A 21,466-nucleotide genomic window follows, 5' to 3' on the forward strand; every position below is an offset into this window, starting at 1 on the left:
TGGAGGGCTCGGCTCCCCCCGCGCGCGCTGATTGGTCCCGCGGCCCGCGAGGCAGGGCTGGCCGGCCAGGGCTGCAGGCGAAGGCGAGTGCCCGGCGCGAGTGGGAGTGGCGCGCGCGCCCCCCGCCGACCCCCGCCCCTCCCCGCCGCGTTCTCTCTCCTTCCTCCTCCCTCCCTCCCTCGCTCCCTCCCCGCACTCCCCGGCTCCGGCCGCGCGCTGGCGGGGCTCCGCATTGCACACTCTGGGGGCGCCGCAGTGTTCGTGGGATGGGGCAGCGGGCTGCCGCTGGCGGCCGGAATCCGCGCGCAGCCCGGGTGAGTAGAGGCGGGCTTCCCGGGAGAGCACAAAAGGAGACTGGGTTGGTGCCAGCGGCTCTAACTACTGCGGGTTCTGGGCCAACCAGGGAGTGGGCTTAGTCCCTGGAACTACCCAGTGCTAGGACACCCAACCCCCTTCCCGAGGCCGAGGGAGCTGGGGTGCTCGCCTCTGCATCCCGCTCCGGTGTTCTGTCCCCGAGTGGGCAGCCAGCACTGCGCGCAGGTCTAGAGGGGCGTGTGTGTGCGTGTGTGTAGCGCTGGCTCACAGAGGGTGGGATGGAAATGTCAGGAGCTGCCAAGTTCAACGCTGGAGGAATCTCTCCCAGGAGTAATTCAGCACCTTCTCTGGGCCAAGTGTGCGTCCACCAGGAACTCCAGCCGGAGGGAGTTCCTGGGCGGCGGAGTGGCAGCGCCCCACATGTTGCTGCAGGGGGTGGGGGTGGGGGGTCCATGGCCTGGCTGCGCCCACCCAGGGCCACTGCCCAGGATGCAGTAAGCTGGGGCGCCTCCAGCCATTGCGGGAATTCGCCAGGCCCTCCGACCACCCACCCGGGCGACTGGGCGAGGGGGCCGTCCACCCACGGAGCCCGGGCTTCGCCTGGGCTTGACTTGGCGATGTGTTTTTCTCTCTGGTAACAGCAGTTCGGTTGATTTACATTTGGCTAAACAGTGAATTTTAGCCTAAAGCGCTCTATCTGTGGGTCTGTCTGACTCGTTCTGCCCCACACCACAGTCTCACTAGCTCTCCTCCCCTCCCCACACCCTGCCCCCAGTATCCACCCCTCTCATCACTTCGCCCGTACAAAACTTGGTGTTTCAATATGATGACATCCGGCGTGGTCTCAGGCATCTTAAGTGCCACAATCATTTGCCATTTCCTAGGGAACTACAAGGGCTTGTATAATTTTGGGAGGGGGGTTGAGGCGGGAGGAGATCTTTGGTAGCGATTTGGTGGTGGAATAGCATTGACCTCCCAGAGCATATCTCAAAAAGAATGTTAAGCTTCTCCCTCTGGTAACCTACCCAAAGTGTGACCTCCAGAATTCAATTTTCTTTGTGGGAGACTAGGGAGTTTAGATTCTCCAGGGAGAAGCTTATTTCTTGTTAAATTGAACTATGGTGACATATACTCTGTTCTGCTCTGCTCTGGCCAGCCATTGCAGATGCCATGATATTATTAGAGCAATTCCCTTAAAGCCATTACATTTTCTTTCGAGTGAGAGGACTCAAGATAGCTGCTTAAAATTTTGGATCTGTACCTTATTTCTCTGGAAGACATTAATGGTTACTGTATATGTGCTCACGTGTACCAAGTTTGCGAAAGATATTTGTGCAATCGTCCATGAAATGGCTTAATGCACATTTATGTTAAACCCATTTAAATGTAAAACATCTATCTGTTTTCAATTTTAGTTTCCACCTTGACCAAAGGCACCGGACTGAAACAGGACTTAAAAACAGGTCCTGTTTAAACAGAGGTTTTACAGAACTCTAGTCCTCAGAGCACACAGTAAGCTTTCTGAGCTTGTAGGTACACAAAGCCTGTTAAAAATTGTGAATGGTTCTTTGGGTTAACAACATCAGAAATGTTTCTAGAGCAAAAAAGGGAGATAGGATTCATGGGCCTATATTTTAAAGCTGTTGACAATGTTTTTAAAATGAATGTTTATATTACAGAATGGGGCTGATTACAGGCAAATAATATCAAGTAAAAAAAAATCTCGTGTATCGCATCATGCTATACAGTTTACATGGCATATTGTGATGTCCTATTAAAGTGTCTGTGAGGAAGTCACATTTTTGTCACCCCCATTTTACAGGGGGGATCCATAAGGCTCTTGGAGATTATGATTTTTTCCCAAGGTGAATTAGTAGAGTTCGAGCCAAGTTTTTTCTTTTTCTTTTTCTTTTCCTTTTCCTTTTTCTTTTTCTTTCTTTCTTTCTTTCTTTCTTTCTTTTTTTTTTTTTTTTTTACCTCCTTTGCTCTCTCCCTCCCGTCCTTCCTTCATGTGGACTATATGTTCAGTGTTTTCCTACTTTCAATTTCTGCACTTCTTTTTACTATTCAACCTGTGGCTTCGGGACCAGTATGTACCATTCCCAAAAAGCTTTGCTCTCTGCTAAATATCATTTAACTCCCACTAGGATGTAGGGTGATGAGGATTTAAGGAGAAAGCTAATAATGTTTTTAAGGAACTGTCCTTTTTCAAAGGGGTATATTATTTTTGTTAATGAGTTATTAAATATACAAGTAAACAAAACCCTAAAGAATGATGTCCTAATGATAGGGTTTCAGGAAAATCAAGGGCTGGTAGTGACAGAGATGCTTGTAACAGTGACAGAAATATGTAAGTCTCCCCCTTTATAAGCAGGAACTACTCATAAGCTCTATAGACAATTACAAGGAGGTACTAATAAATGATTATTTCATTAGTGCCATTCTTATGTTAAAAAGAATTGACAAAACAGATTACTTATATAAACCCAGAATCACTCAGGAAAAAAACAACAACAAATACCCATTTATCAAAAAGTCCTGAAATCGTCATTAACAAGTGTACAAATGCAACAGAAGATATTGATTAGAGAGAAATCCTGTTTTTACTTGCATAGTTAGCATTAAGGAGCATACAGATATCTACTGCCTATCTGATTATTTATTAAAACCCCATCATTTGCAAATATTTTCTTGGAAAATTATTGCACACAATGTTTATTTGTGACATTGCATAATATTTCTTAAGATAAATAGAATTAATTTTGTTTGCATTAATGTAGGTAGGTAATGAGTTGACTAGTAATAATTCCTAGTTAAGTGTGCGGGCTTTGGAATCAAGTCCCGGCTTCACATATACTAATTGTGGTAGGACTTCAGAAAGTGATTGAACCTCTGTGTGCTTTGGAGAGACACATAAGAAAATACATAAGTTTTCTTATGTGTAGAGCATGAATAACAATGATGCCTACCTCATGCAGCTTTTCAGTTTATTCATGTGGCAATATTTAGTGAGCACCTACTAAGTGCCAGCACTGCTCCAGATGCTAGGGATACATGGACAGACTCCTTGCCAATTATGTTTGCAGTCTAGTGCCTGAGAATTAATGACGTGATACGTGTAAAATGCTTAGTGTGGAATATGACACCCAGGAAATGCCCCATGATTGTTGGCTATTGGTATCATACGTTCACTCTGGAAATGTTCACTGAGTACCTAGGAGATGTAGTGCATATTGGAACACATAATGATGAATATATATATTTCAATTCAATTCAATTTGATATTATAATGAGAGAGAGAGAACTCCAAAGAAAGACGTCAAATATAATCAGTTCTCTAAAGATAATTCAGTGCAGACATGGAAGAAGAAAAAATGGAAATAAATACTTAAAAATTAAATTAGCTATTAGAAAGTGGGGAGTAAGTATATGGATTTCCTTACACGAACTTACGATAAGGAAAATAAAGGTCTTGTATTCAAGCTATTTGAAACATTGAATACATAGGAAGAAAATAAAGAAAAAATAATTCTTACTTAGATATATATAATGAGAAAGAATTTTTTGACGGGTCAGATTATTGAATTGAACTCACAAAGGGTGACAGATCCCAGGCACACAAAAATGAGACAGCCAAAATGAACTTGAAAAAAAAAATCCTTGCAATAGATTCCTAAAACAATAGCCAAAGACTCTTAAATACTGTGAAATGAGAATTGTAGAAGCAGTTGGCTTACATTGTACCAAACATATACTCAGAGATAAAAAGAGAACATAGTGGAAATGAATTCTTTGCTTCACCTTTTGCTGAGTAATATTCTTACACCCAGGCTTTCTCAAGCAATAATCACATTGCAGGAAATAGAGAAAATAAGTGCTCAGGATATCCAGACCTAATCAACAAACTAGACACAGATAAATCACTAAGACCAGGTGGCCATTACCCGAGTGTGATGGAGAAACTCCGTTGTGTAAGTGACAGCTCTCTGGGGCATTGGCTGGTATCCCTAGGGTTCCTGTCAGGAGGAGGGTTTCAGGGAGGACCCTGGAGTCCTTGAACCAGATCTGTGTCCTCACGGACAATTGGAGATCAGTATTCAAAGCTAACACAGATTATATCAAATACAACATATTTCGCAGAAAGGGGGAGGATTGTATTCAAATTAAAGGAGGAAGTATGTGGCTACAGTGTTACAGAAAATGTAATATTTTTAAACTTTGAAAAAGCCTAGCTAGATTTCAAATCCCAGTTCCCTCCCAATTCATGACCTTTTTTGTCTGGCCAAGAAATAAGAAACAGAGTGAAGATAAATAGACAGTTCTCTGCATGGACAAATGGGCTCTTCCAGGAAGTAGTTTGGGGATGATTTTATTTAAACTTTTATAAATGTTCACAGATGGCATGTAGTTCTTATGAGTAAGTAAAAATCAAGCTGATAAAGTTGAACCATAGGAATAACGTAAAAGACAACCTAAGTGGGAAGAAAAATAATAGAAGATTAAAGGCAAAATGGAAGATTGAAGATAAGTGTACTTGGGGAAAGCAATCCCAAGCACATTTATAGGAGATGGTTTTAAATTCTATTCCCATCAGTAGTCAACAGAGCCAGATAATATTCTCTCAGCCGTCTAAAGAAAAGTGTATCTACCAAGTTAAAGTCAATATTAAGAGAAGGGGGAGGGGGGATATAAAACTCTGTGCTAGTGTGACACCATTTTTTGAAAATGTGTTGTTGAGTAAGTTTATATACATCCTTGCTACTTATTTGTTCATCTATCTGGATAGAAAGTAATGCATTACCACATTAACAGCGACTATCTCTGGGTAGTATGGGATTGCAAATGTTTTTATTGTCTTCTTTTACCCCATTGTTTTCCAAATTTTCTACAATGAACATGCATTGCTCTTATGAGAAAAAGTGCTCTGAAAATATAATGTAGTGTTATAACCTCAGATTTCATACTGTTTTACTGTAAGAAAGGCTTGTTTGATGATCATATCTGTTTCTTCGGAAATCTGTAGTTGCAAATTTTGCCCTGAATTATCTGTATATACAGCGTGTGTAAATAACTTCCTTGTATTTACTATTAGGAAAAAGTGTGGCTGAAGAGCACTGGTGCTCTCTTTTAGGGAGTGAGAACTGTGAACTTGAAAGAGATTCATTCCATTTTTGCCATAACTATCAGGATATGAAGAACCAACCTATCAGAAGCGTTGCTGACTCCTTTGTAGACTGTAAGCCCCATGAGGACAGGGACCAAGTCTGTTTCTTTCCCTTTGGACTCCACAATTGGCCTGGCACATGGCAGTCTCCCAATAAACACGCTCAATGTTTGAATTGAATGAAATGGATGAAAACTCCAATAGACTCACAGAAATTGTAAATAAGAAGAGATCCTAAGGCCCACTTTGTTCTTTGAGGTCATGTGATTCATTCAGGTCATATGACCTTATATGATCTATAAGTCATCCTGACACTCCTTGTACTACACAACCCCTGGGCCACAAAAATGGTCTGGGTTGGTTAACTAGGATCCTCTGGGCTTATTCTCAACTTTTGATCCAAATCCTACTCCTTGATTCCATCTCATTTCATTTTGTTCCTGTGTTTTTGGACTAGGGTTTTGTTTCTTTCATTGGCTCTAGATTTTACCTTTCTGTCAGGCGTAGACTTGGGATCACCATCTTCCTTCCTCAATTTGGACCCCAGGGTATATGATCCCAGTGTGCTCTGCCCCTTTCTGGTAAGCTATAATCTTTGCAGGAGAAAAATATATGCCACAAACTATTAAATATTCATAACTGAACCTAATACTAGATCCCTAGAAGAAACCTGGGAGTCAATGTATATTCTATGCCAATGTCAGCTTGATAAGTTGCTGTTGTTAAGATAATAATATACCCGGTTTGTCAGAATCTTAGTGGAAGAACAGATTATTGTATCTTGTTATTGTGTAAAATATCGTATATATGTCACTGCATGCAACTCTTATTGTCATTCCTCAAGAAAGATAGATATGAAGGAACCAGATATGAACACTCAAATGATCAAATCAGTGTCCAGGATTGTGAATGAGTCCTTGCGGAAGGTAGCTAGTATCTGATGACAGAATATAAAGAGAACAACTCTTCCAGGAAAGAAAAAGCCCCAAGGGATAAGACCCTTGTCTATATATTATGAAGTTACTGTAATGTCTACTAGAATATCTCCTTAGATTCAACTAATCTGGGGCACCTGGGTGGCTCAGTTGCTGGAGCGTCCGACTTCGGCTCAGGTCATGATCTCACGGTCCGTGAGTTCGAACCCCACATCTGGCTCTGTGCTGACAGCTCAGAGCCTGGAGACTGCTTCGGATTCTGTGTCTTCCTCTCTCTCTGCGCTTCCTCCGCTCATACTCTGTCTCTCAAAAGTGAATAAATGTTAACAAAAAACTAAAAAAAAAAATAAATAAATAAAAGATTCAACTAATCTGACTGCAGGACTACCACTGGTCACCCATGGCACCAGTGTAACCAGAAGACCATAGGACAGGAACCATGACTTGCCATCAGGCATTCCTTTGTGGGAGCCCTTGCAACCGCCCAGGGAGCACAGCTCAGGTATGAGGAGATGAGGGTCACATTGGACAGGCGTGGGAGCCATCTTGGCCTAGAGGCCTCATGCCCCCTGGAGCTGGCATCTTCTTGTAACAACTGTATAGACAAAGCTCCCAGGATTCCATAAAGGATGTAAACAGTTTCCAGAATCACCGTGGTCAGGGATACTGCAAGTATCATTTCTGCATCAGGTTATTCTAGTTTTCACTCAGTCTGCCAATTAGAGGTCACAGTTATAACTGGTGACTAGTTACCATAACTAGTAACTTCGTTGACTTTTTTACCCTTCTCAGGTTGCTACAGAAGAAGGGCTAGATGGATACTGGAAGTCAGATTCTCATGCACACATTTACACATAGAGCATACTTTGGTCATTTCTCATGAGAGTGGAAAATTAGAACTAGAAAACATGTGTTGGCATTTGAAAGCAAGGGATTTGGGGCAGAAAGTAATAAGCCCAAGGACTTTATAATATTGCTGTCCCTGCCCTGCCCTTTCACCTGCCCATCCTCACTCTCTGTCTTGCCAAGGGGGCATGCAGGCTAAAATCAAAAGTAGATTTAAGAAACATATAGGTGTGTGTGTGAGTGATTACTACATAATAGGTTATTAGGGGACACAGCAGTACTGGCTGTGGAATCTTCGTCTTCTGATAGACCTGTCAGAGGCCATAGATGTAAGAGTTCTTAAACCCAGGATTGTCCTACTGTCTCTGCCATGAAAAAGAAAATGAAGATTGGATTGTTATCTGAATTATCAAAGCAAGTCTCTTTAAGCATCCTAAGTGATTAACAATATGGTTATTGTGTTTGGGTGGCAGGATTTTGGGTGACCATTTTCAAAAATATATTCCTTAATGTTTTTACGCTCAAGAAGCAGGAGAAATAAGGATTACATTATTCTCATCTCATTTTTCCCTTTTCAGTACTGAATTGTACAATAAGTTAGAAAATGTACATATTATTTAAGTTTCCATCGAGACATCTAGAAATACTGGTTCCTTTATGCCATTAAAGCAATTTAGATAATGTATACACTTAGTTGCACTTATAATAATAGCATTTATTACTCTCTACTTTTTGTTTGTATGGCTTTTCACCTACAGGACCCTACCTACTTGTGCAGGATTATGCTAATTTTCCACTGGCAGAGGAGCAGTGCAGTGTAAAGGTTAGAGGCCAAGTTCTCCTGTGTTGTAATTCTGCCCACCCATTGCCAACTGTGTGACCTTGGGCAAGTTATTTAGTCTCTTCCAGTTTAACTGGTTGCTGTGAACTAGCTGGGTGACCTTTAGCAAGTTAGTCACCCACCGTCTGGCCTTCATTTGCCTCAACTATAAAACCAAGGGGCTGCACCAATTAAACTTTAAGCTCCGAGATGAGTAGGCACCAATATGTATTTTTTGACATTTAAAACTACTCATTAATGCTGATCTAATAAAATAGCTTTGAACAACTGAAAGTGGCAAAATGTTGGTATTTAGACCAAACTAAGTGAAACAGAGTTCTTGGCTTCTAAGAGCATGAGATCTATAATAAATAATTTAAAAGATCTAGCGCATCTCCCTGGAATTTGTTCTTTTCTCGCTCTGTAGATCTTCACTGTTCTTTGACTTGATTATTCATGCAGAATACATTTAATTTCTTACAATATTTCTATCTTGAAGAGGAAAAAACCCCACTTTCAAGTGTTCTAAAAATATTACCACTTAAAAATACTGGCTTTAATAGAAGTAATATTCTGCACTTATGTAGTATCTTTCCATAGAAGATCAAAGGACGGGTATTAGAAGTACATGGTTTTCTTTTATGTATAACTTCATAGAAGAATTTCTTTTATGAAATTCTTTTAATTCATGTTCCTAATCACTCAACTGAGTGAATTCCCAAAAACTTTTGCAGCAGTTCTGACTCTTGGTCAGACACGTCCTTGGTCAGGAGTGTCCTTACAGCCATTACTTCCCAATGGACAATCCTTTTTATCTTTTGAGGCCTTGTTAAAGTGCAACCTCCCCCCAGAAACCTTTTCTCCTGATTCTCCTCCCATCAGTAAAAATGTTACTCTTTTATTTAGGCTTGTATTTTTTTTTTTTTTTTTTACTGACGTGTTTCTCACATTTAGTTTATTATTTACATAATGTCTTATTTTTCTTGAATGCTAGTGTGAGCATAGTGTCTTGTATAGAGTAATACCTCAATAAACATGTTGAATAGAATTAGCACTTTCATAGAGAAAAAGCTGTTGGGATCATGATGGGAGCAGCACAAAAGATCAGTTTATTTATCTTAATTTATTTATTTTTAATGTTTATTTATTTTTGAGAGAGAGGAAGATTGACAGAGTGTGAGCAGGGGAGGGGCAGAGAGAGAGAGGGAGACCCAGAACCCAAAGCAGGCCTCAGGCTCTGAGCTGTCTGAGAGACAGAGCCCAATGTGGGGCTTGAACTCGCGAACCACGAGATCATGACCTGAACTGAAGTCAGATGCATAACCAACTGAGCCACCCAGGTGCCCTGAAAGATTGGTTTAGATGGAAAGGATAGTTTTAGTTGTTTATAACAAGTACCACCTAATTTAATCTCTGGATATCCATGAAGAACAAATCCCATAAACTGACTGTTCTCTTCAGAGACACTCCCCTGCTTTTGTTTTCTAGAAATACCCTCTAGTATTGAGGTTTATACAGAACAGACTGTAAGTCATTAGTCACCATGACCTAGGACTTGGGGAAGTGAGGTATGCCATCTTCACCGGTGGAAATAAAAACTGGCTTGCTTCACACTTCCACGCTAAGCTGTACTATGCTTTTTAAGGTGCATAGATAATTTTTGTTAAACAAAAACAACAGAAAAGTTGAAGGAAGAAAATAATCATTCTTCTTCCTGTCACCCAGATTTATTATTCATATGTAATTTGTTACTACCTCAATAGTATTGTTTTTCTCTAGGTCACATGGTGGCTGCCTAACTATGTATATAGCATGTGTTCAATGTGATCCTTATTCTGGTAGAATAAAATAGAGGGCAATATATCAGACTTGCTATATATAGGTGAAGATATACGAAATCTTTCTATGCTATTGAAAAACTCTTTCATGAGCCATCTCCCATATGGCCCCCTTCTCATAGAAGAGAGGAACATACATAGTGAGGACTGGCACTTTTTAAACGGAGACCGAGACAAGGCAAGATTTAATCTCTAATGGCCAATGTTCTTCCTGTTCCATTGTCATAGATTGGAATCACAGCCAGCTGATTTAAAGTGTTGTTTTAAGAAGCACCAGGTGAGATATGGCAGAATCGACATCCACTCCACCCAGTTCTGAGAAACAACTCAGGGTTCATCTTCCACTGTTGCCAGTGTCGTTCTTTGGTATAGCCAAGCCTGGCGAGTGATGATCAACATGATGCAAAAGACATTTTCCCACCAAAGCTATTTAGAGGCTCAACTTTCTAAATGAAGGACAATACATAGCTATAGTGGAATAGCATTTCAAAGAAAGATACATTGTGTAGGGGTACTGTTTTCTCGCCTTGGGAACTATCTAGGAAAGACCTTTGCAGGAGAGGTAGTTTCCAAGTTAGGCTAAACAAAATAAGGAAATGCAGAGTGCTATGTAGCACCTAAGGGGCGTCGCAGGCAAGTGGGTAAACTCATTTCCTGTGGCTTCTGGCCCACTCTGACATTGCATGAGGGTTTCCCATCTCTCCAGGAGAAACCGTGTACTGAATAAAGTTGGATGTGGAAAATGGAAAAGAGTGCAGAGAAGATGGAACCAGAGGACTTAACAGTCAAGGAGAGGATCATCTACTTTATGATCAGTTTGAGAAAACTTTCCCTATCCTGTCTGATTCCAGACCTCCCTGGGAAATCCCTGCAATAAACATATATAAAGTTGAGGAGAAACACAAAGCTCTATTGCTTTAAATTATCTGTCTTATTCCTGCCATGGCCTCCATTAAAGCCACTGCCTGGTAAGTCATTGTTAAAAGGCTTCCCATGGGGAAAGGATGCACTTACTAATGAATGAATCTGAGCCAGTTAAGAGGTGCTCATTGGTCAAGTAGATAAGTAGAAGTTGAGGGAATGTAGGAGTCTGAGGAGAGTGAGGCAGGGACTCAGGAGAGGCAACTATTTTGTAGTGAGGTATGGGTGGAAAGGAAAGTTGTTGGGATCTCTGCTTATTTATCCAAACTCCAGTCATGCTATTTTCTGAATTATCAACCACTAACTAATTCCAGGTTTTTGGCCAAATGAGTTAATTTTGAATGTCCGTTTCTTCATCTGGAAAATCATTGTATGATGAGATCAGCACTTCTAGGACAGGATCTGCAAGAAGAAACACCAGTTCTGTGGAATGTTAAAGGCAGAAAAAAGGGGATGATGGTTCAATATGTTTGGAACAATGGGTTAAATAATATATATATATATATATATATATATATATATATATATATATGTTTACATTGCAGGACTTTTGGTAACTGAATAGTCACTCTAAATATCTGAAAGGAGGTGTACTACTCAGTGAAGCCCAAAACTGCTTGAAAATAGCACCCCCTTTGAAGGTGCATCCTGATGGTCAGTGTAGTGTTCTGTACAACACAAAATATTGGATTAGCTGATGTCTGAGTTTCTTCTGGGTTTTAAATTCTGTGAATCTATAATTCAATAGTTTGTCTCTCTTCTGTTTCTTTTCTAGCTAGCCCCTTGCCTCTCATCTAGAAGAGTTTGTGTGTTGTGTATAAACCTATTGATCAAAAATGTACTCTGTTAGAAAATCCCTGCATCTACTTTAAGAGAAGAGCATGCTGAGAGAGTCCAAACCTGCAAGGTGTGCATTTTCCCTTGTAGGTTTAAATTTTAGACTGCATAAATTCACAGGCAGTCAAAACACGAATAAAAACTTCGCCAAGCACACCCACTGCCCCCCACACCCCTAACAAAACACTGAAACATTTATGCTAATAGAGGGGATAACATTTCAGAAAAGAACAATTTGCAAAAGACCCAGATATTATTCTGACAGAGGCATTCTGAGCCAAGCAGCGCAATTAATCACAGAGCTGAAACATCAAGATGAAAAGACAAATATTGAATGTATACAAAATGTGAACAGTTCTTCCCTTCATCTTCAGGATTACAGAAGAGGTTTATCTCACCTTGGCCCCCAATACCAGTCTTGGCTTTTTTTTTTTTTTTTTTTTATTTGGCTCCTGCCAGATTCACCCTTTGCTTGATGAGGAGCTGGTAAAAGCCATAGTGTCTCAGGAGAGAGTGGAAGCCCTTATAGATGTCCAGGGGGATAGTATGGCTGGGTCTGGATTTTGCCTTTTCCTACTGAAATAGTTCTGCTTGCAGAGGTTGTAAGGGGTGGAGGAATACAGGGTGGCCATCTGTAATCTCTTGGGTTCAAAGGAAAAGTAAAGATTCACACTGGCTGTTTTTCATATTGTAATCCTTGCACTTTGTGAATTCTCTGAAGTTAGGCTATTCTGGATCTCTGTAGTAGGTAATCTACAAGACAATCTACAGCCGACAATTTATAGTGGCCTATGAGTTTGGCTCTTTTCATGTTTTTAAAGAAATAATTTATTAGGTAATGTTAGGATACAAAAGCCAAAATCTGATACCAATTTCACTTTACTGTTAAATTAAATTTGTATGTCTATTTCTAAGTTTTAGTTATCTGTTTTCCACCATTCTAAATTCTTAAGAGCCTTTGTCAAAAGGCTCAAATAACAGAACTGTTATTCGAACTCAAGCATGTGTCTAATAAAACATCAATATTCCTATTTAGTTATGCTTGTCTAAAAAATTGGAATTAGTTGCACACATTTAATTGTATATATTATATATATTATATATATATATAATATATATATATATATTCATGTTTATCTATTTTTGAGAGAGAGAGAGATAGAGCATGAGCAGGGGAGGGCCAGGGAGAGAGAGGGAGACACAGAATCCGAAGCAGGATCCAGGCTCTGAGCTGTCAGCCCACAGCCCAACACGGGGCTCGAACTCATGAACCATGAGATCATGACCTGAGCTGAAATCGGACCCTTAACCAACTGAGTCATCCAGGCGCCCCTATTTAATTATATTGTTTCACCCCCATTTAATTGTATTTTTAACTCTAAATTGAATTTTGATATTTGGTGGACAATTGCTAAGCATTTCTTTTTCCAAGTGACAAGAGACATATTATAACATTGGCTCAATTCGGAGGTCTTGTGGTTCCTTCCTCACCTTGAATTGTCTTGAGGATTCCAGAGCACACTGTGCTCCAGTTTTTGAATTCAGCTTCATCTTTTAGAGGCCATCTTTCCTGTACCCTTAAACATATGTGCGGTGCCTTAGTTCATCACTCACCGCAAGGCCTGGCACAAAGTGGATAGATACTCGGTAGGTATTTGATGAGCAGAGGCTCTCCCTACTCAGTCAGTATTTGCTGAATAAATGAACAGATTGGTTAATGAATGGTGCTTCCTGTAATCATCACCACTTCCAAGCCATCGTGGACTCATGACCTGACATACAACACTATTTTTCTTAACAATCAAAGGTGGATATTTTAACCCGCAAATATGATGCTAGTGTTTAATGTTTATTTTCCTTTTTTAAAAAAAAAAAGTATCCACAGATAAAATAACTCTTAGAATTTTTTGTACAGAATTTATAAAGCAGAAGAGATATATCCCCGCAGTTGTTTCTGTGCTGCAGCAGCTCAGTGAACTTTGGAAGAGACGTGGGTCCTTTCACGTGGGAAAGAGATGCTCTGTATGGGCCTGAACCTAAGTGCCACAAAAAACTAGGTAGGATTTGTTTTGGCATGTTATGGCATTCCCCTTTTGGGACGCTCAATCATTTTATGGATGAAGGATTTCCATAAAGCTTTCTGCATAGTCTTCAAATTATCTTATGTGAAAAAGAATCTAGTGTGTATTTGGTCTGTAGTTGACTGTTGATGTTTTATAGGCAACGCTCTGCATGTGTAGAAAGGTTGAGCCATTTCTTAGACGTACTGACTAGTAAGTCTCCCTTGTTTAAAGACTATCTGTTTGGGAGATGACGGATGTACACCCTTCTCTTTGTAGATGGGGTGGGGGGAAGGGCTCTTCCTTTCTCTATTGCATTACCCCAGTGTTTCATAGCAGTTTGTCTAGGCCATCATCATTATCACTGCTTGGCAAAGCGTTGTTGATTTATTAAAAGCACCTGTCCATTTTAATAACCAACCTAGTGGCCAAAATCCCCAAACGACTTGTTTTGGGGCTTGGCATTGAAGTTATATTTGCTGTAATTCACCCAGTAAATGATAGATAGTATCGAGGCTTCCTTTCCTCTCTTTTTTGGGCAGGTATTTGTATCTTTCTTTGGCAGCGCTTAAGAATCTGTCTCTTCTTGGTGATTGTGAGGATTGTTCATACTTGAATAGAGATTATGAGCTTAAGTTTAAATAGCTTTGAAATCTTTTAAAAATAGTTACTTCTTTTAATAGTGCATCACCACTGTGTATATTTAACATGTCCAACCGTTTGAGTAACCTAATATTTTACATTTGCCAATGTAAACATAGCAATAATTAGGCAACAAGTACTTTTTTTCTGGGTGCTAGCCAGGGATATAAAAAAGAAGGGTAGACATGGAAAACTGTCCTCATGGAGCTTGGAACTGACTTTCTCTCTGTCTTTGTCTTTAAATATTTGAGAATCACCTTGTGCCGATCATAGTTGAAGGTGGAAACACAGAAGTGATTGAAACAGGCAAAAGTCTCTGATAAAGCAGTGAATAAGGCTCACGTAAATCCCTGTCCTCATAAAGGTTACGTTCTATCAGGGGGTCATAAATAAGAAAATATGTAGTATGTTAGATGGTCCTAAGTGCTTTGGAGAAACTAAAGAGGGGAAGAGGGAATGTCTGAGGTGGACAGGAAGCCGTTGGCAGTTGGCAACTTTAAACATGGTGGTCACAGGAGACCTCATGGTGCAGGTCTCATGAACACCTGAACACCTGGGCCGGGTAAGGGAAAGGGCCTTGGGGGCTGCTGCAGGAAGAGCCTTCCAGACAGAAACACAAAGGTCCTGCAGTAGCATCATGCCTCACTCTCAAAACAGCAAGAAGACTGGTGCTAAGAGTGAAGTAAGCCAGAGAGAGAGAGAGTAGTGAAAGCTCAAAAACATAAGAGATAGGCCATCCATTATTCAGGGCTTTAGAGGTTATTGTAAAGGTCTTCCTTCCTCCGTTTCTTCTTTCTCCCTTCTTCCTTCCTTCCTTCCTCCCTTCCTTCCTTCCTTCCTTCCTCTTTCCTTACTGAGTAAATTAAGACATTGGAAGAATTTGCACTAAAGAATGACCTGATTAATTGTATGATTCAAAAGACCACTGGCTACAGTTAGAATAAATAATAGAAGGGGGACAAGGTTGGAATAATCCAGATGATGTTGGCTTATATCCATGTGGTTGCAGTGGAGGTGGTGAAAAGGGGCATGCTTCATCCATCTGGAAAGAGTGTGCAGGAGGTAGGATTTGCTGAGGACAGGATGCAGGGCACGCGTGAGAGAGCAGAGTCAAAGATGGCTGATAAACTGGAAGGGTAGGGCTATCATTTACTGAGATGGGAAGACTAGGGAAGAGCAGATTTGGAAAAGGATCAGATAAGCTTTGGACATCTTACACTTGAGATACGTGTTAGGCTTTCTAGTGGAGATATGAAGTAGATGGGGGGGGGATATGGATATGAGTTCTGGGGAGAGGTAACTTTGAGAGCTTCACAATTTCTGTAAAAGCCATGAAATGGGAGCAGATCCACAAACATGAGGAGGTTAGATCAGGGTGTCAGAGCAGAAGGAGGACAATTAAGTTGCAGTTGTATGGCCCTTTATTATTTGCTGTAGGTACAGAAGAAGTAGGAATTTGCAGGCTAGAAGAGATGAAGTCACTTTCATGGAAAGTGTGAAAATTAAACTGGTCCCTGCAGATGGGTACTATTTGGAGGGGTAGAAATAATGAGGGGAGAGCATTTTGGTTGAAGATACCAGAAATATCAATTCAAAACCACCATGAGGTATTACCTCACACGAGTCACAATGGCTATTATCCAAAAGACAGCAAATGTTGGGGAGGATGTGGAGAAAAAAGAACCCTCATGCACTGTTTGTGGGAATGTAAATTGGTGCCAACGCTGTGGGAAACAGTGTCCAGGTTCCCCCAAAATAAAAAATAGAAATACCACATGATTTGGTAATTCCACTGAATATTTACCTAAAGAAAATGAAAATAGTAATGTGAAAAGATATAAGCACCCCTGTTTATTGTAGCATTATTTACAATAGCTAAGGTGAAGGCAGCCCGAGTGTCTATCAATAGATGAATATATAAAGAAGATACAATATATGTTATATATATTATATTATATAATAGATAGATTATATTATAATATATAGATTACATATATATATAATGGAATATTACCCATAAAAATATTACTCAGCCAAATATTGCCATTTGCGAGGAGATGGATGGACCTAAATGGTATTAGGCACAGTGAAATAAGTCAGACAAAGAAAGACAAATACCATATGATTTCACTTATAAGTGTATAATCTAAAAACCGAAACAAAGCAAAAACAGACCCATAAATACATAGAACAACTGGTGGTTGCCAGAGCGAAGAGGGCTGGGAAGATGGGCAAAATAGGAGAAAGAGAATGGAAGGTACAGACTTCCAGTTATGGAATGAATAAGTCATGGGGATGAAATATGACAGTAACAGCGTCATGTGGTAACAGATGGTAACTGCACTTGTGGTGAGCATAGCGTAACCTATAAACTTTGTGTGTATAAACATTGTGTTGTATACCTGAAACTAAGGTAACATTGTGTGTCAATTATGCTTCAATTAAAAAAAAAAAAAAACAGTTACCAGAATTAAACATACCATAGTTCCTTACTAGGAAGGTAGTAAAGGAAAATATAGCAAGATCATGGTGGAATTTTCTCACAAGTGGAAGAGGTAGGATTTCTAGTCTCTCGTTTGGTCTGTTTCCTAGGATGATGATATGCAAATGGTAAAGAGACTTGGTCCCATTAAAATCTTGAACATTTCCTGGCACTTTGCTAACAGCTTTTCCTCCTTATCCTTGCAGCTGGTGCCGCCTTATATTTTGTAGTAACTTGAAACTGACATGTGGGGAATTTTAAGTACATATGTTATCAAAACAGATGTTCCACAGACTTTATAGACTATCAGGGGGTCATCTCATGTTTCAGAAAGCAGCCTGAAATTTGAATTTAGTTACTCTCATAATTTTACATTCTACAAAGTAACTATGTGGTAAATTTAAAATTTATTAGCAACTTTCTCTTGTTCTTAGATTTTAGAGAGGTGGTGATTCTAGTAATCTGAAAAAAACAATTATATGCTGTGCTAACTAGATGCAGATTATTGAACAACTTTACTTGCCTGATGATAAATCTAAGGCACAGAAGTATTTTAATGCTTTCTTTAGAACTTGGGAGTCCTACTTTCTAAAGGCAAAAAGCCCCATTCTTTTTTCATGCAAAATGATGATTAGAGCAAAGATGAACTTCATAAAATAATACAAAGGATGCTGAGTTCAGAAAAACAGAGAAATTGTGCCTCTTGTTCCCTCTCCCCCTACTTTTTACTAGAATCCAGATGAGAATCCAGCTTTTTTATTCTGTATAAAAGTTTCTCACGGAGTTGCAAAGGCTGGGGACTTTGGCAGAACTCCCTGAGATAAGAGCAAATTATGGATTTCTTTTTTTTTTTCACTTTATTTAAAGAATACCTTTAAACCAGTGTGGTATTAATTGTCTGGCATAACCAGGTATGACATTTCCATACCCTATTTTTTTCTTTGGGCTTTAAGAAAGTACAGAGTGCAGCTCCAGTTGGCCTTGACAGCTTATTGGTCAAGCCCCACGGGTGTTGGCTGGAGAGTGGCCATCACTGAGAGGCCCACTGGGCCCACTAGCACTGTCTAGTAGAACTTTCTAGTCTCTTCTGTGGTGACAAATGTTCTACATCTGCACTGGCCAACATATGGCTACTGAGTACTTGAAATGTGGCTAATGCGGTTAAGGAGCTATATTTTAAATTGTATTTAACTCAAATTTAGGTGGCCACAAGTGTCTAACGTCCACTGTCCAATACAGTAGAGTCGATGGTTTGTCCTGGGCTTTCTGGAGGATGGAATGGGAGGTGCCCAGGCTCCCCTTGCTGGGGTGTCTCTACCCCTCTATGAGTGTCCATAAACAGGTCTTTCTTTCACGCAGGGATTCTGCACCTGGGGTCACTGCTAAAGAGTGCATATAGTACAGGACTTTGTGAGATGTGTCCTTCCTGTCCTTCACAAGAGTGGGGAGAAGGAACATAAAAAGGTAAAGTGACATTAAATGCAATGAAGTATTTGTAATGGTTTTAAAGACTCTTTTCTCACTAAGATATTAAAACACAGCCTATTTGAATATTTTACTACCGATTGTGAAAGAGAATTAGCCTGGGGAGTAGAGGTTAGAGGTAACATTGTGAGAAACTCATTTTACCAGTGCCTTGAAAACTTCTGTGAGGGACCCAATTTCTTACCCTGAGGAGGATTGCTCGTTTATAAGGAGCACTCAAGATTTTTATTAATCTTTTTGCACTTGAGAGTGCATTATTGAAGTCCTACAGTGTGCTTTCACATAAATACCAACAGTGGGCATGTTGCTCTGGGGCAGTGGTTGTTAAGGAGAGGGGTAAATAGCACAGGATATGAACATGACTAAGATGGGGCCTCAGGAAGCTGTGCAACCAGCACGGACAACGGACTCAGCCTCAGAATTCTCAGCTGGAACATTGGTGTTCTGCAGTCTGCCACGTTAAAATTTTACTCCAGGATCCCGGTGGGGGGTAGAAGACAGAGAAAGGAGGCCTTTTGCCTCTCAAAAATCAGTTCTTACATCTGAAGACGTTTGACATACTCGCAGCCTTCCAGCGGCTGTGGTGAGCTGTCCACCTCCCGTAGTGGAAGAGGTCCCCATTGTGGAGAAAGGCGTTTAAAAAGATGTGTTGATTGATATTTCTGTGGTCATCCTGCCACTCTGTCTCGTAAAACTAAATGGAGCTTGTGTGCCAGGGACTATGCTTCACTTGCCATCTAAATGAGGAGGAAAAAAGTGTGTACATGGAAGAAGAAAACTAACAATCAAATGCGCTGTGAGATAGATCCCAAATGAGCGGCGCAGACAGAAAATGCCATATCCCACAGTTGTCTTCAAATACATGAAGGGCTGTCTGGTGGAAGAGGTATTCGGCTTACTCTCTGGGGCTCCAGAAGGCAACACTGGTGGTATTTTCTTTAATTATAGAAAGGATTTTTGAAGGCCTATCTGTGCAGAGCACACTGGGGCGGGAGAATGAGTTAGGAGAGGACAGGGTGCACAGATGTGACAGTGCCCGCAGGTTGCGGACAGATTCATTGCAGTCGATAGAAGGGAAAGCTTCAGAAGGTGGGAGAGGCCGCTTTGAGGGGATTGACCTTCTTCCCTGGAGGTGTTCCGAAAGAGGCTCCCTGGACCCTGAGTGGGAACAAGGCGACTCACGTTGGTAGAGCAGGGGTCAGATAATTACCGACCGTGGGCCAAGTCTGGCTTCCTGCTTTCCCTTGTAAGTAGTTTTATCAGAACCTGGCCATGCCCATTTGTGTAAATCTCATGCAGGCTGCTTTCATGCTACAATGGTAGAGGTGAGTGGTGTGGTGGCATTCTGTGGCTCACAAAGCCTGAATTATTTACTATCTGGCCTTCTATAGGAAAAGTTAGCTGGGTCCTAAAAAGGATGGGATCCCGTGATATATAAAATCCTTTCTAATTCTCTGAAGGTGAGGGATTTGGTAAAGAAACAAGCCTTGTGGGAAGCGTGTGGAAGGTGCCCGTGAGAGATGGACTTCCAGCTGGACCTTCAAGGAAACTGGCTGGTCCTGGCAGAGGAGGCCTTCCAACATGACCCCTCAGCTGATCCCAAAGGGATTAAGTCAGTGTTCTTTGGATGCTGAGTACAGACTCATCCCAACATCCATCCATTCATCCGTTCATTTATTCTTCATGCCTCCAGCATATCCTTGGCCAGTGTAGACGACAATCTAAAACACTTCCTCTGCCTGCTCTTGGTAAAGTAAGCACAAATTCTGGCATGAGCTGTTGGCATTTTGATAATAACTTTGCTGGTATGGAAATGCTCATTAAGTTCAATGTTTATAATTGAGTTTTATGGAGTTATTTTATTTTAAGTATAATGGTCTCACCTAGACACAACTTAGAATTTATTCACGTGTTCGGCTTAATTGTAGGACATAAGAAATGATTGTTCCAAAATGAAAACCTCACTGCATTTGTGGGAGATGCAGCTCACAGTGTTAAGGAGAGGATGCACATTACTATTCATGCCTTTTTAATTGATTAGCCTTTAAGGCTTCTGAAAGCCTTTAAAAGTTGTTTTGTCAACATTAGACCAGCTGCTATGTAATTATGGTAGCTCTTCTTGCAGTTAAATTCTTTTAACAACGTGTTCAATCTGCCGATGCCAAAGTGCTTTGAACCTGTGATATATACTATAGAGAGCTTTTGTTTTTACTTACAGATGGTTGGTGCCATTTTCTGGGCAACTCTGTAGAATTTTCACAGAAATTTTAAAGATGAATTACTTCAAAATGGGAGGCAAATGAATTTGAACATCAGGTTACTCCTTCTCCTATAAAAATTGTTCATATGTGACTTGAATTTTGAACTTGACTCATAACAACCTAAATATGCTCATTAAAAAGAAAAGAAACCTTTTCAAGGCTCTTTTCTCTGACCCTCCAGCTTGTAAATCAAAACTTTCTGGCATCAGTCAGATGATGGTGAAAGCAGGGGGGCCGTGATAATGAGCTCTGGTTAATGAGGAACCAGACATGGTGGTTCTGCCTTCCATGCAGGGGGCTGAAGCTTTGCTCAGAAAACTGAGCACACCTTAGTGGTGTATTTTGTTAGTTTTCAAAGGAGTTCTATCATGATGCCTGGCATGAAAAGTTATAACTAGGGATAGGGACTGGTATCGGAAAGATGCAAACATAAGATGCCGTGCTTCTTTCCTCCCTGTCCCCCCACTCTCCAAACCCCTACACACACACACACACACACACACACACACACACACACACACACACACACACACTTTGTGTAACATTTCTATGGACAGGTTGCACAGGTGCTTAGGGCAGGTAAGAGGAAGCAGCGGTGACAATGGTGGCTGTGGAGAGTGGCTCCTGGTATCTCAGCTACATTAGCTAACTTCTTATCATTTTAAGAGAAAAAGGCAGAGCCATTGAAACTTGAGGCACAGAACATCAGCACCTGAAGGAACAAGAGACTAGTGGGCTTACAGCTGGCTCTTTCTGGGCCTTGTCCAGTTTGTATTAAGGAATGCCTCTATGTTGTTGGGAAACACATGAAGTGATTCCCTCAACTTCAGTCGTTGTGCTTGCCTTCTCCCTCCACTTTG

At 40.8% G+C, this 21,466-nt stretch overlaps 1 protein-coding gene across 1 annotated transcript in view; it reads left to right on the forward strand.

Moving 5' to 3' along the window:
- Positions 1-248: 248 nt before the first annotated feature.
- LYPD6 (LY6/PLAUR domain containing 6) overlaps positions 249-21,466 on the forward strand; it is a 123,241-nt gene continuing 102,023 nt past the window's right edge. Inside the window, exon 1 of the mRNA XM_042994427.1 lies at positions 249-314. The gene's annotated coding sequence lies outside the window, so the exon portion shown is untranslated. The remainder of the gene's footprint in view (positions 315-21,466) is intronic.

The sequence above is a fragment of the Panthera tigris genome, chromosome C1 (assembly GCF_018350195.1).
Source record: "Panthera tigris isolate Pti1 chromosome C1, P.tigris_Pti1_mat1.1, whole genome shotgun sequence".
Classification (NCBI taxonomy): domain Eukaryota; kingdom Metazoa; phylum Chordata; class Mammalia; order Carnivora; family Felidae; genus Panthera; species Panthera tigris.